Source organism: Gorilla gorilla, chromosome 4 (assembly GCF_029281585.2).
Source record: "Gorilla gorilla gorilla isolate KB3781 chromosome 4, NHGRI_mGorGor1-v2.1_pri, whole genome shotgun sequence".
Lineage (NCBI taxonomy): Eukaryota > Metazoa > Chordata > Mammalia > Primates > Hominidae > Gorilla > Gorilla gorilla.
In genome coordinates this window covers 44,198,706-44,212,502 of record NC_073228.2, presented here as the reverse complement: position 1 = coordinate 44,212,502, position 13,797 = coordinate 44,198,706, and the positions used below count along the sequence as shown (strand labels likewise).

Below are 13,797 nucleotides of genomic sequence, written 5' to 3'. Positions count from 1 at the left end.
GGCTCACATCTGTAATCCCAGCACTTTGGGAGGCCGAGGCGGACGGATCACATGAGATCAGGAGTTCGAGCCAGCCTGGCCAACATGGTGAAACCCCGTCTCTAGTAAAAACACAAAAAATTAGCCAGCATAGTGGCGTGCGCCTGTAATCCCAGCTGCTCGGGAGGCTGAAGCAAGAAAATTGCTTGAACCCAGGAGGTGGAGATTGCAGTGAGCTGAGATCATGCCACTGCACTCCAGCCTGGGCGACTGAGTGAAACTCAGCCTCAGAAAAAGAAAAAAAAAGACAGGGAAGGTGGATGTTTGCTCAGCCTGGGTGTGTTTTTCACCTCTCTCTGTCCCTTCCCCTTCTTTCAGGTGATTATGGAATCCGTGATCTTGGAAAAGTCACTGCATCCCTCCCCCAGCCTCTGCCCCAACCCCCCAGCATGCTGATGAACATCTCTTTTAGGTTTAAGACCACCACCACCCTGGAAAAGGAACCACCATACCCCTCCCAGGTGTTATGAAGCAATGAAATGTACTCTCCCTTGTCTGCTCTGCCCTGCCTTAGCAGTTGGGTCCTAACTTGAAATCCATCTTCGTTGCCACCCTGTCTGCTGAAGATCTCTGAGGTTGCCCATGCTGACTACTGATCTCCTTGCTACGTCCTGGAGATAATGGACTTCACTTGTCCACCAGGGTCTCAGCCCGAGACCCGCATAGGGCTGCTAGGCTGGCTGGCTTCTGTGATTCTCATTTTGAAGGCTACCTTTCTAAGCTTAGGCTGCTGGATCTCCCCATCCTGATTTCTGATAAGCAGAAAGCTAGGAGGGGCGCCAGCTGTCCTGAAGGCAATAAAAGCTCTCATTTACTGAGCCCTTACCACGAGCCAGGCACATGCTTTTTAAAAATTTAATCTTCATGGCTGGGCGTGGTGGCTCACACCTGTAATCCCAGCACTTTGGGAGGCTGAGGCAGGCGAATCACGAGGTCAGGAGATCGAGACCATCCTGGCTATCATGGTGAAACCCCGTCTCTACTAAAAATACAAAAAATTAGCCGGGCGTGGTGGCAGGCGCCTATAGTCCCAGCTACTCGGGAGGCTGAGGCAGGAGAATGGCATGAACCCGGGAGGTGGAGCTTGCAGTGAGCCGAGATCACACCACTGCACTTCAGCCTGGGCAACAGAGCGAGACTCCGTCTCGAAAAAAAAAAATTTAATCTTCATTACAACTCCATTCTACACAAGAGGAAATGGAGGCACTGACAGACCACGGTAGCACTTCCCAGTCAGATTGCAACCCCCTCTGAGTCACCGACACAGTTAAGGTTCTATGCACAGCAGGAGTGGCCCTCTGTGGACAAAGCTCTGCCCTGGGCAACTGAGAGAAGGGGCAGGGGACAAGAGAGGGAAGTGAGGGAAGGCAGTTTCTCCAGGAGCTTTCAGTCTGAGGGAGGAGACAAGACCTCTGTCCTCTGGGAATTGCTAGTCTGAGAGAGGAGTCAGATTGCACTTGAAAAATCAGTAGTTCCCTGATCCCTAATGCCACCATCCAGGTGGTACCAGAGGTCTTCATGACTGCATGAGCCTAGCTCCCCACCCACCGTGTCCTGGGAAAAAGCACAAATAAGATTCCTCTTCCCTGAGTCGCTGGAGCAAAGGACAGGAGAAAACCCCTCTATGAGGTTGAAGGATTCTTGTTAGATGCAATAGATGCAAAGGCCTATTGACTTCCAGGGCTAAGGGCCTCACTTGGAGGAAAGTTCTTGTGGATGGTATTTGAACTTTCCCATCTAGAAGCAGGGGAATGGCTGGGATGAACTCTAAAGGCATCTTGGAATTCCATCCTATCCTATTTCCTCTCCTTCATCCTAGCCAAGCTCTGAGGATTATGACAGCGTGGGCAATAAAAAGTGCCTAATTGGTTGTTGTCCAGCCGAGGCTGCTCCCCATTTCCCTTGGCGGGGGTGGGAAACCGGCTGAGTCAGTTTCACTTTTGCTATTGCCCAGTTTCCCCATGGTTGCTGGGCACTAGCGGAAGCAGGGCACCCCGTGGGAATCAGGAGCTTGTCCCTGATGCTGCCTTTGAGGTGAGCATCCCCCAAAAGGCAGAGGACCCCTAGAAAGCACCAGAACGTTAGGCTACAACTGCCCCTTCCCTGTGTAAAGAGGATAACTGGCAGGCTTCTCTCCAAATGTCCAGGGCCAACCCCACTGGCCTCTGAAGGAGTTGGGAGGAGGCACAGAGGACACCCTTTCCCCTGGCCTTGGTGGTGAAGCCTCTTCTGCAGCAGAGGGCAGAGGTGGAGACATGGGCTCTAGAGCCAGGTGCCTGGCTGGAATCCTGACTGTGTGAAGCCAGTGGTGTGATCTTGAGCAAGTTACTTAAGCTCACTATGCCTCAGTTTTCTCATCTGCAAAGTGGGGCTGATTATAGGACCTATCTCATAGGGAAAATGGGCTTGAATGAGTCAACGCATGTAAAGAGCTTGGAGCAGTGCCTGGCATGCAGTAGGTACTCAATAAATGGTAGCCATGAGCAGTAGCTCAGCCTGGCAGTGGGCATGGGGAGACGGGATGCAAGTCAGAATCTGGACATGGCGGGGATGCGGGTGGGTGAGTGAGATGACTTCTGAACAGAGATCCTGGGCTTCCCAATGTCTGCTCATCTGGCAGTGAGATCCCAGTAAGCCAGGAGGGTCAGTGAGAGTTTGGCCTGGGTTCTCTCCTGAGCAGCTGCATCCCACTCAAGCCCTTCCACCATAGAGCTCTCCCTCCCACCGCCCACCTTACCTCTCCCCACCTTCAGCATGAAGGCCACTCTCTCCTTCTCATGTCTTTCTAGGAAGGGTGGAGCCAGGCTCCTCACCTTCCTGGCAAACCTGCTGGCGTCCCCCGACCCAGGTCACATCCTCTCTCCTAGGAACCTGTGAACAAACTGTTTTTTCTGCTGGGGACACCCTGCTCCCTTTGCAGCTCTCGCCTCTTCCTCCTTCCCAAGCCAGTCTGGTGCTCCTCTTCTCTAATGGGACGTTCCCAGGCACAGTATCATCCCTGCCCTGAGTCCTACCCAGTGCCGGCAATCTGGCCCCCTTCTCAATGCCCAGGTCCTGGACGAGTGCACAGTCTCCCCCATCAGACTAAGAAGTTAAGCACTGTGTTTTACCCCAGAATCCACTGGACCGTGCAGTCCATCCATGAGCCTCCAGGCCTCAGCCACTGTTATGCCTTTCCTTTTCCTTGGGTTTCCCATTTTGATCCAGGAAAGCAGCATAGTCACTGGGCTGCCTGCCACCTCCAATGCACCTGGGGGCTTGGCAGACAGACAGCCACCTGTCTCAGGAGGCTCAGGTGGATACTAATAGGCAGTGGAGGCCAAGGGCCTCCCCACCAGAGACCCTCAAAAGCCCCTCCAGCGTTGAAGCTGGAAACAGACCATTCAGTTACAGAGTCCAATCCCACCCAAGCAGAGACTGATGCCGGAGGAGGTCGCAGGAAGACCCCCATTTAGCTGCTGCCCTTCTTGGAAACCTTTTGCTTCGACCTTGCCACTTCACTGTGGTCTCTTGAGGGGAGAGATGCTTATGAGTGGGAGTTGGAGTGGGAAGAACTCTGCTTGGCTCCTGGGGGGCAGCAGAGATTTATGGGACTGGATTTTTACAGGCTAGGGAGAGGCCCCAGGCAGGAGCTATGGAGCCCAACAGAGGAGCAAAGGCATAAAATCTCCGGACATGAAAGTCCCAGCGGCAGGCCCCCCCAGGCCTGTGGGTGGTGAGAGATTTACAGCTCTTGCACAAGGCCTGCAGGGGCCTGGGGAGCTGCAAGGACACTTCAGAGCCAGAATAACTCCCCGCCAAGGCCTTCACCTTTCTCCTCTAGGAAAAAAAAAAATACCAATAGAACAGGTTGGAGCTGCCAAGAAGATGGTTATCGCTGCTGGGACCCCGCCCCACCTGGAGACGAGGTGGCTCCCAACTTCCTCCCCCTCCCTGAACTCTCCTCTCTGCCCCCAGGTCAGGGAGAGGTGCCTAGGGCAAGGCGAGGGGAGAGTGGAGGTGGGGCAACTTCCAGAAGGGGCCTCCCCCTGGAGAAAGTGGGGCTCGGGCTTTCACTGTTCCTTTGCCCAGACAAGGAATGCATAGCAGTGGCCAGAACCCCTGACAAGCCCAGGGGCCTGGAAGGGGGCAGTGAGTGGGTTCTGCCAGCTCCAATATTTAGGGAATGCTTTCACAATGTGCATGTGGGTAGGAGTCTTACCTGATGGGGTACAAGGATGGGAAAATAAAGACGGAAAAACAGAACGTCCCTTGTGCTTAGCAGCCATCTCTCATCTCAGTCAATGAGCTAAAAAACTGAGACGGGAATTTCTCAAATGGAAAGTGCCCGGCCCCAGCCCCATGCCCTCTGCCCTTGCTCCACCAAACCCAGCTGCCAGTTTTCTCTAGCGCCAGACCCCAGCTCCTTCCCTACCCACCGAAAGGAAGGGCGGTAGCCCTGTGCCTACTGGGGACAGCTCATCTGGTTGAAGGGTGTTTCTGCCTCTTCTGGACTCTGTGCCCCATCACCTTGGTCCCCCACCTGCACAGAGAAGCCCAGACCCTCAGCAGGGTGGGGGTGGGGTGCATTGCTAACCACTTAAAAGGGCCAGGCAAGCACCCTGAGAACAGGTGAGGAGTCAGAGCCTTTGAACTGGGAGGGGCAGGTGCTGCTGCTGAAAGATGGAAATCCTGGGCCAGGGCTTGCAGCACCACGGGAGGGGGTTGGCAGGAAGGCCCATAAAAAGCTGGACCTTCCCCTTCCCACCCCTCAGTCCAGTCCCTCAAGAGCAGAGCTGGCACTGAGACAGCCAACTGAGTAATGTCTCAGGTGCTCAGCCAGGGGGCACAGACTTGTCTCTTACCAGGCCCCACCCTGAGTGCTCGGTCCCCACCCCCCAGGGACAGGCCAGGGGAACAGTGCGGAGAGAGGACTGAGGCACTGCTGCCCAAGAGGCAAGAGGTTGAGTGGGGAGAGCTCAGGAGGGGTGTGGGGGAAGCAGCTGTATCATCCTTTTTCCTGCTGATTGGCAGGCTGGGAAGGGAAGGAAGAGACAGGTCAGTGCCCCAGAAAGGAAGGGGAGGAAGTTAATGAGGAAAGGTGGCTTTGCTCCCCTGGCCCCCGCCCCCTCTGCCACCAGCTTCTGACTCCAGGCTCCAGGAGTGGGCCGGGCTGGTCAGGACCTGCCTCCAGCCTGCCTTCCTCCCGAGTAGGTCGGGAAAATTACTCTCCTGGTACTGCTTTTTATTTTTTGAAGCCAGATCAAAGGTGGGACCCAGCTGGGAGCCATAGTAAAATCTCAGCAATGTGGAGCCTTGGAGTTTCAGAGGTGAAACCAGGAGCTTGGGGAGGGACCATCTCAGGCCCAGGCTGCATGGGTCAGAGGCCAGAGTGGGAGTGGAGAAGAAGAGTCAGGAGTGGAGCTGGTGGGTGGGGCCCTGCGAGAAGAACCAGCTGCTTGAAAAATGCAGGCAAGTCTACAGTCACCTTGGTGTGCACGGCGGCTCTCTCAATGCAGGGACCCACCCACGCGGAACCCCCCCACACCCCAGCATCCAAGCCATTCAGAAACTTCTCTCCAGGCCTGTGTTCATATTGTCCCCATTGCCTCACTGCCCCATTGGTCACCTGCTCCAGTGCATCACTTTATTTATTTATTTTTGAGACTGAGTCTCGCTCTGTTGCCCAGGCTGGAGTGCAATGGCGCAATCTCCGCTCACTGTAACCTCCGCCTCCTGGGTTCAAGTGATTCTCTTGCTTCAGCCTCCGGAGTAGCTGGGACTACAGGTGCGTACCACGACGCCCAGCTAATTTTTTGTATTTTTAGTAGAGACGGGGTTTCACTGTGTTAGTCAGGATGGTCTTGATCTCCTGACCTCGTGATCTGCCCGCCTCGGCCTCCCAAAGTGCTGGGATTATAGGCATAAGACACCCGCCCAACCTTTTTATTTTATTTTAATTTAATTTTTATTTTTATTTTCAGACGGAGTTTCACTCGTCGCCCAGGCTGGAGTTCAGTGGCACAGTCTCGGCTCACTGCAACCTCCACCTCCCAGGTTCAAGCGATTCTCCTGCCTCAGGCTCCCAAGTAGCTGGGATTACAGGCACTCACCACTATGCCCAGTTAATTTTTGTAATTTTAGTACAGATGGGGTTTCACCATGTTAGCCAGGCTGGTCTCGAATTCCTGACCTTAGGTGAGCCGCCATTCTCAGCCTCCCAAAGTGCTGGGATTACAAGTGTGAGCCACCACTCCTGGCCTGTTTTTAAATTTTATTATTATTTTTGAGACAGGGTCTCATTCTGTCACCTAGGCTGGAATGCAGTGAAGCCATCAGTGCTTGCTGTGACTTCGACCCCCTGAGCTCATGTGATCCTCCCACCTCAGCCTCCCAAGTAGCTGCAACGACAGACTCATGCCACCACACCCAGCTAAATTTTTTTTTTTTCAGGAGTCTCACTGCTCTGCCACCCAGGCTAGAGTGCAGTGGTGCGATCTCGGCTCACTGCAACCTTTGCCTCCCAGGTTCAAGCAATTATCCTGCCTCAGCCTCCTGAGTAGCTGGGATTACAGGCACATGACCCACGCCTGGCAAATTTTTGTATTTTTAGTAAAGACAGGGTTTCATCATGTTGGTCAGGCTGGTCTCGAACTCCTGACTTCATGATCCACCTGCTTAGGCCTCCCAAAGTGCTGGGATTGCCGTTGTGAGCCATCGCGCCCGACCCACCCAGCTAATTTTTACTTTTTTTTTTTTTTTGTAGAAATGGGGCATCTGGCTACGTTGCCTAGGCTGCATAACCTTATATAACAAGGAAGTTCTTAGATTAGGTAACTTTACTCCCTCCTGCTTCAAACAGAGCATATTCCCACTTTACATGCCCGAGTTCAGATTAGCAAAAAGCACCTTTGGCGGAGCGAGGTGGCTCACACCTGTAATCCCAGCACTTTGGGAGGCCGAGGTAGGTGGATCACCTGAAGTCAGGAGTTCGAGACCAGCCTAGCCAACATGGTGAAATCCCATCTCTACGAAAAATACAAAAATTAGCTGGGCGTGGTGGCGGGCGCTTGTAATCCCAGCTACTCAGGAGGCTGAGACAGAAGAATCGCTTGAACCCGGGAGGCAGAGGTTGCAGTGAGCCGAGATCGTGCCACTGTACTCCAGCCTGGATGACAAAAGCAAAACTCCATCTCAAAGAAAAAAAATGAAAAAAGCACCTTCTTGGGGCTGGGCGCAGGGGCTCACGCCTGTAATCCCAGCACTTTGGGAGGCCGAGGCGGGCAGATCACCTGAGGTCGCGAGTTCGAGACCAGCCTGACCAATACAGAGAAACTCCATCTCTACTAAAAATACCAAAAATTAGTCTGGCATGGTGGCGCATGCCTGTAATCCCAGCTACTCAGGAGGCTGAGGTAGGAGAATTGCTTGAACCCGGGAGGCAGAGGTTGCAGTGAGCCAAGATGGTGCCACTGCACTCCAGCCTGGGTGACAGAGCAAGACTCCATCTCAAAAAAAAAAAAAAAAAAAGAAAGAAAACATTTTTCTTTATTTATAGTAGAGATTTAGTAGCATTTTTAGTAGAGGCGGGGTTTTATCATGTTGTCCAGGCTGGTCTCAAACTCCTGACCTCAGGTGATCCGCCCACCTTGGCCTCCCAAAGTGCTGGGATTACAGGTATGAGCCACCAGGCCCAGCCATTTGTTTTCTTTGAGACAGGATCTCGCTCTGTCTCCCAGGCTGGAGTGCAGTGGTTCGATCTCAGCTCACTGCAACTTCTGCCCCCCAGGCTCAAGTGATCTTCCCACCTTAGCCTCCTGAGTAACTGGGAACACAGGCATGCACCACCATGCCCAGCTAATTTTTTTTTTTTTGTATTTTTAGTAGAGACAGTGTCTCACCATATTGCCCAGGCTGGTCTCAAACTCCTGAGCTCGAGTGATCCGCCCGCCTCAGCCTCCCAAAGTGCTGGAGGGACTGCAGGCATGAGTCACCACGCCCAGCATAAGTGCATGTGGATGTAGACAAAAGGAAGGAGAGAGGGCTGCTCCACAAATTCTGCTGTCACTAATGGACTGGACGACCTCAGCCAACTCCATCACATTCACAGAGCCTAGGTTTCCCCTGGCCATAAAATATGGGGTTAATTGTCCCTTCTAGGGAATCTAGGGGGGTTAATTGGGCAATGGCTCTGAAGTGTCTAGGAGAAGGAGATCTATAAATATAAGGGATCATTAGCGGGCATTTCACAGCCATTTTGTGGGCCCCAGTGTTATTATTAATATGATTATTGTTATTGTTATCGCCCCCATGGCCCACTTCCCGAGTCTCTCCCAGCCAGGTCAGTGCTTTCAGGTGACAAGTGCTGCTCCTGAGCCCAGCCTCCAGCCCCTGCTCCCAGCCCTGGTCCTTCTGAACCCACACCCTCCACACTCAGGGTCTCTGGGGAACCCTCAGGAGACTAGCAATGGGACTGAGATGTGGTTTTGACATAAGTGAGGGCCTAGGAGGGAGACGGGCAGAGGGAGAGAGGGCAGTGCCTCGCCAGGGACATTCTCAGCCTCCCTTTGTCCCTGGGGACAATTCTAGTCTGCAGTGGGCAGCTGGGACTTAGAGAAGCAGACTGGGCACCACATGGAGCTGTGGTCAATGGGGTCGGGAAAGGTGGGGAGCAGGGGAGTGCAGGGGAGGGGCTGAGGCAGAGAGAAGATGCTGCTACCCGGGGAGGTAAGAGGAGCTGGTTGGTAGGAAACCAATTCCTTGCAGAGGCAAATGTGTTTGTTTGTTTGTTTTTGTTTTCAGACAGGGAGACAGGGTTTTGCTTTGTCACCCAGGGCAGAGTGCAGTGTCGCAAACACAGCTCACAACAGCCTCAAATTCCTAGGCTCAAGGGATCCTCCTGCCTCAGCCTCCCAAGTAGCTGGGACTACAGTTGAGAGCCACCAAGCCTGGCTAATTTTTAAATTTTTTTGTAGAGATGGGGGTCTCCTTAAGTTGTCCAGGCTAGTCTCTAACTCCTGGGCTCAAGAAGCAATCCTCCTGCCCTAGGCCTCCTCAAGTACTGGGATTACACGCATGAGCCACCATGCCCGGCCCAAATGGCTCTTTTTTTGTTGTTTTATCTTTTTTTTTTTTTTTTTGAGATGAAGTCCCACTCTGTCGCCCAAGCTGGAGTGCAGTGGCAAGATCTTGGCTCACTGCAACCTCCGCCTCCCAGATTCAAGCGATTCTCCTATCTCAGCCTCCCAAGTAGCTAGGACTACAGGCAGGCGCCACCACGACTGGCTAATTTTTGTATTTTTAGCAGAGATGGGGTATCGCCATGTTGGCCAGGCCGGTCTTGAATTCCTGACCTCAGGTGATCCACCCACCTTGGCCTCTCAAATTGCTGGGATTACAGGGGTAAGCCACCGCACCTGGGCCCAAATGGCTCTTTTTAAGGAGTCTCTTTGTAGAGGCTGGAACCCACTCTCAGTCTCCGAATGAAGCAGGCCCCATTCCTGGGGAATAGCAGGCACTCAATAGCTGCTTGTTAAACTGCATCTCCCTGTCCGCCTTGTGTTACTGTAAGGTGAACGCTGGGCAGCTGCTTTGGAAATGCCTTGGGCGCCCCCTGGTGGTGACACACAAAGGCTGAGGAGGCACCCCTGCCTTCCACCTTAAAGGGCTCCTTTTACCTGGGGCCCTGCCCTTTCTTCCTGAGGCTCCACAGATCCCACCCCAGGGAGACTGGGGGTAGAAAGAAGGAGCAAAGAAGGAAGAACCCTGTGGGGAAGGATGAGTGGAATGTCCTTGCTGGAAGATTCCATGGCAGTTGGTGGGGAGCCATCGGCCTGGACAGGGGAACCAGGGGCAGAGGAAGTTGACGTGTTAGGGCAGGGGTCAGGAGTGGCATCCCCGGCAGTGAAGACAGAGATGTGTCTGTATGTGTGCACCAGGGGTGTGGTGTAACAGGGAGATACATCTTATAGCCTCTGTCAATGTTTCATGTTCACAGAAGACTGAGGAAACCTAGATCCCTGAAATCATTGATGGACCCTAGGAGGAAAAAAAATAACCCAAATTCATCCAAGCTAGGTGTTTGTCCTATCAGATATTTTTGTGGGTCTGCATATGAGAGAGTCTGGGTTAGAAGTCCGCAACTCTGGGCCGGGAGAAGTCGCTCACGCCTCTAATCCCAGCACTTTGGGAGGTCGAGGCGGGTGGATCACCTGAGGTCAGGAGTTCGAGACAAGCCTGGCGAAAATGGTGAAACCCTGCCTCTACTAAAAATACAAATATTAGCTGGGCTTGGTGATGTGCACCTGTAAACCCAGCTACTCAGGAGGCTGAGGCAAGAGAATTGGTTGAACCTGGGAGGCGGAGGTTGCAGTGAGCCGAGATCGCATCATTGTACTCCAGCCTGGGCGACAGAGCCAGACACTATCTCAAAAAAAAAAAAAAAAAAAAAAAAAGAAGTCTGCAATTTTGATTTCCCCATAAGTAGAAAGGGAAGAGATGAGAAAATAGAAAATCATAGGAGGGAAAAAGGGGAGAAGCAGAGGTTACTGGGAAATCCTTAAGGCAAAACAAGCAGTCTTTAGAAGGCTGGGTCAGCTGTAACTCTTCAAAGATAAACACCAACAATAAAGCTTGGGTTGTAGCTATGAGTGAGGACCAACAGAGAGTCAAGGGGGCTGGCCTGATATTCTTCTAGTTTCTGGACCAACAGCACCACTTATGCCATGTGGTTTCATAGGAGGCTCCAGGAGGGATCTGAAGCTTTTTTTTTTTTTTAATTATACTTTAAGTTCTAGGGTACATGTGCACAACAGCAGGTTTGTTACATAGGTATACATGTGCCATGTTGGTTTGCTGCACCCATCAACTTGTCATTTACATTAGGTATTTCCCCTAATGCTATCCCTCCCCCAGCCCTCCACCCCCCGACAGCCCTGGTATGTGATGTTCCCTGCCCAGATCTGAGCTTCTTGAGAGCAGAGGCTGTAGTTCCACATCCTTCCCTCCAGCACCCTCCCTCAGCATCCTGGGGGAGAGATGTTCACTGTCTGGTACTGACGGATTAGATGAGGACAACCCTGTGCAAAAAAGGACAAAGAGAATGTCAGGAAGCAGGAAAAGCACAGGAAAGGGAAGAAAGAAGGGGATTCAGAGGTAGACATGGAAGGAGAAGTAAAGTGGACGTGGAAGAAGCTGGGCCTGAAAGAGAAGGGGTAAGTCCCTGAGAAGTGTTAAAAGGATATAGTCATTCGGTCAGTCAGTAAACATTTACTGTGCACCTACTATAATCAAGCAATGTGCTGGGAACGGAAGGTGCCATGGTAGACAAGACAAGCATGGGGTTTTTAGTGGTGGAGAATGTGTAGCTTTGCAAGTTAGAAATGGAGAGAAAGTGACAATGTAGAGTAGCAAGAAACTGAAAGCAGTTGGAGACAAAAGGGAAACATCACTGAGAGAACCTGCCTCCAGACACACCAGGGAGGAGATGTCGCCCCTGGTTAAGGTTGACAGACACAGCCAGAACCACCCACTGGCCCTGGCTCTGTGAAGATGGCAGCAGGTAGGGTAGGAAGAGGAGAAATTCAGAAAGGGGAGGGACAGGAGTGGGTGGGGGTGGAGGGCACAGACTTTTCCTTGTTTTTTACTTGGGCACCCCCAGTGGGAAGGTATCTTTGGGCTAAGGAGTCCTTCTCCACATTTGGCTGCCCATTGGAATCACCTGAGGAACTCCTTAATGCTGATGCCCCCCAGAGATTCTAATTTCCTAGGATGGGACCCAGACTTCAGAATCTACTAAAAGCTCTTTTAGTGAGTCTCACGTGTGGCCATGGCCGGGTGCAGTGGCTCACGCCTGTAACCCTAGCACTTTGGGAGGCTGAGGTGGGAGGATCGCTAGAGCTCAGGAGTTTGAGACCAGCCTGGGCAACATAGGGAGACCCCAGCTCTACAAAAAATTTAAAAATTAGCTGGGCATGGTGGTGCGCACCTGTAGTCCCAGCTACTTGAGAGGCTGAGGTGGGAGGATCACTTCGGCCCAGGAGGTTGAGGCTGCAGAAACCCTGTCTCAAAAATAATAATAAAAATAAAGGCGGGGCACAGTGGCTCACACCTGTAATCCCAGCACTTTGGGAGGCCGAGGTGGGCGGATCGTGAGGTCAGGAGTTTGAGACCAGCCTGACCAACACAGTGAAACCCCGTCTCTACTGAAAATACAAAAAATAGCCGGGCGTAGTGGTGCGCGTCTGTAATCCCAGCTACTCAGGAAACTGAGGCAGGAGAATCGCTTGAACCCGGGAGGCAGAGGTTGCAGTGAGCTGAGATAGTGCCCCTGCACTACAGCCTGGGCGACGGAGCAAGTCTCCGTCTCTAAATAAATAAATAAATAAATAAAGTGTGGCCAGGGAGAGCACAGGCATTTCCAAGCCGCTGCCTGACCTTCTCCCTCTCTGTTGAAGACAGGGGCCATCTTGAAAGAAGAAATCTCTGAGGAGTTGTGTGGTCGTTGGGGGAGCGGGGGTGTTTGTGAAGGAAGCTCTAAGACTCCAATGGGCCTGACAAAAGTATAACGGGGTCTTCTTCTTAGAAAGTGTCCCCTTCCTCCGGGTGCAGTGGCTCACATCTGCAATCCCAGCACTTTAGGAGACTGAGGTGGGTGGATCACTTGAGGTCAGGAGTTTCAGACCAGCCTGGCCAACATGGTGAAACCCTGTCTCTACTAAAAATACAAAAATTAGCCGGGAGTGGTGGTGCGTGTCTGTAATCCCAGCTACTCAGGAGGCTGAGGCATGAGAATCGCTTGAACCCGGGAGGCGGAGGTTGCAGTGGGCAGAGATCACGCCACAGCACTGCAGCCTGGGTGACAGAGCAAGACTCCATCTCGGGGAAAAAAAAAAAAAAAGAAAGAAACAAAACAAACAAAAAAACAAAGGGTTCCCTTCTTTGGCTGTGTCTCTAGTAAGAAGAGTCAGACAGCCTAGAAACAAACAAAACAAGGATAAGGTGACCTTTAAAAGGGCAAAACCAATCAAATAATTCAAAACTACTGCAGAACTCTTCCAAGTATTCACACCCTGTCCTCCGCCCCGTGTGCGCACACTTTTTTTTTTTTTTCCACCTCTGCGGTCTTCATGATGGGGCCTCTAGGATAGGAGAAGCATAGCTACCCCCAGTTTTTCTCCCAGAAGAGGTTTGACAGTGGCCCAGCAGGATATTCAACCCCACCTACCTCCCCCCAGAACCCCTGCACCCTAATACGGGTGAGTCATGGAACCCGGGTGGAGTCCTTGGTTTGACAGTGAAGCAATCTAAACTTGAAAAATGGCCTGGGAACAGAATGTATGGACTATACAAACAAGTCATGCAGATGTCATTGTATGCAAATATTCATTCTTTAACTCAGCTTACATTTCCTGCTGATCCTCCTCTGTGCTGGCCTCAATCCTTCTACCACAGCTCAGTCTAGCAGGAGAGTAAGAAGTGAGAATGTAAGTGTGGAAATAGTGTGTGAGAGAGAAGCTCTTTTGCATGTGCCAGGGCAGCACAGAGGAGGAAGAAGCCATGGCTGGGCAGGAGTGAGGTATGCAGACTTTGAGCAGGGTCCTGAAGGATGCATAGGAGTTTATTTATTTTTCTGAGAGACAGGGTCTCGCTCTGTCACCCAGGCTGGAGTGCAGTGGTGTGATCATAGCTCATTTTAAGTTCAAACTCCCAGGCTCAAGTGATCCACCCACCTCAGCTTCCCAGGTAGCTAGAACTAAAAGTGCGCACCACCACATGCAG

At 52.2% G+C, this 13,797-nt stretch overlaps 1 non-coding gene across 1 annotated transcript in view; it reads right to left on the bottom strand.

The window, feature by feature from the left end:
• Positions 1–10,753: 10,753 nt before the first annotated feature.
• Positions 10,754–13,797, bottom strand: part of LOC109027059 (uncharacterized) — a 49,828-nt gene continuing 46,784 nt past the window's right edge. The window contains exon 4 of the transcript XR_002006190.3: positions 10,754–11,096. This is a non-coding gene — a transcript (uncharacterized protein). The remainder of the gene's footprint in view (positions 11,097–13,797) is intronic.